We start from the raw sequence: 1,656 nt of genomic DNA on the forward strand, positions 1-1,656 counted from the left end.
TTATAGGTCCAGCTTGATATAACAAGAGAATAACGAGAGAGTTCTTGAGAGAGATGAGCACGTTTCCCCTGGAGATAGGGCATATGTCAGCTCCCTACCGTGAGCCTTCAGAAGGTGGGAGGCTGATTGGCACAGCCCTGGGTGGCATAGTGAGGACAGAGGGCAACTGTAGGGCAATTCTGAATGCCCCTCCATTTTGACCTGGGCAGAAAAATGTTAATTTCCTATGGGACAGTGGCATTCAGGTTAGTCATCTTGACGGGACATTGTCCAAGATGGCTCTTTGCCAGGATGAGGGGATTCAGCAATAAAAATGTTAGGGAGCAACAGCTCAGAGGCGTCATAACTGTTAAACCAGAAAAGTACGTGGCCCATGTCATGGACTGAATTATGTCCCCCAAAAATATGTGTCAAGATGGTTAGGCCATGATTCCCAGTATTGTGTGGTTGTCCTCCATTTTGTGGTTTTCCTATGTGTTATAAATCATAATCTCTGCCTTTGGTTAAAGAGGATTAGGGTGTGACATAACACCCATACTAGGGTCACATCCCTGATCCAATGTAAAGCAAGTTTCCCTGGGGTGTGGCCTGCACCACCTTTTATCTTACAGGAGATAAAAGGAAAGGGAAGCGAGCAGAGAGTTGGGGACCTAATACCACCATGAAAGCAGTGCTGGGAGCAGAGTGCATCCTTTGGACCCCAGGTCCCTGCTGGGAGAAGCTCCTAGTCCAGGGAAGACTGATGACAAGGACCTTCCTCTAGAGCTGACAGAGAGAGAAAGCCTTCTCCTGGAGCTGGCATCCTGGATTCGGACTTCTAGCCTCCTAGACTGTGAGAGAATAAATTTCTCTCTGTTGAAGCTATCCACTTGTGGTATTTCTGTTATAGCAGCACTAGATGACTAAGACAGCCAACTAAAGGGAAAAATGTCTATTCCAGAGTTACCCATGGGAGGAATTTCCGAAGAACTCTCAAATAAGCCCCGTAAAAGACTGAGCATTATGTTACTTTCCCAAATGTAGGGTATGGTGGCCAGCCTTGTCAAGAGAGTACTGCGGTAGCCCGAGCCAGAGAAAACCATTTGCACCTCTTTGCCTGTTTCTCACTCACCCCTTCCCTGACAAGCAGCCAGAAGCAGAGGTGGGAAGGATGGGGAGGAGAGAAAGAAGAGACCATGTTTCTCTTCAAGTGCAGGTTTATAAATCATGTTGTCAGGCCTGAGGTGGGGAGAAAAAAAAAGATTAAATTGGATTGTGGATTAAAATTCTGATTTATATACTACTATTCAATAACAGAAAACGATTATTAATTATCAAATGAGATTATTTTTATTTCATATATTTACAGGATAGCTAAAGGAACTGCCTGAAATGTCGTCTGGAGTAGAGAAGGGATCATGGTTGATAATAGTAAACAAAAAGATAAACCCCCTAATTATTTGTATCCTAAAAAAAAAAAAAAAACCAAACCCGTTGCCATCAAGTTGATTATGACTCTGACACATGGCGACCCCTACTCCATAGGGTTTTCTTGGCTGTAATCTTTACAGGTGGAGTCCCTGGGTGTTGAAAAGGCTTAAGTGCTCAACTGTTAGCTCAAAGAGTGGTGGTGGTTCGAACTCATTTTTTTTTCTTCAGCTCACAGTACAAAAGCTT

The sequence above is a fragment of the Trichechus manatus genome, unplaced genomic scaffold, assembly GCF_000243295.1.
Source record: "Trichechus manatus latirostris isolate Lorelei unplaced genomic scaffold, TriManLat1.0 scaffold00311, whole genome shotgun sequence".
In the NCBI taxonomy this organism is placed as follows: domain Eukaryota; kingdom Metazoa; phylum Chordata; class Mammalia; order Sirenia; family Trichechidae; genus Trichechus; species Trichechus manatus.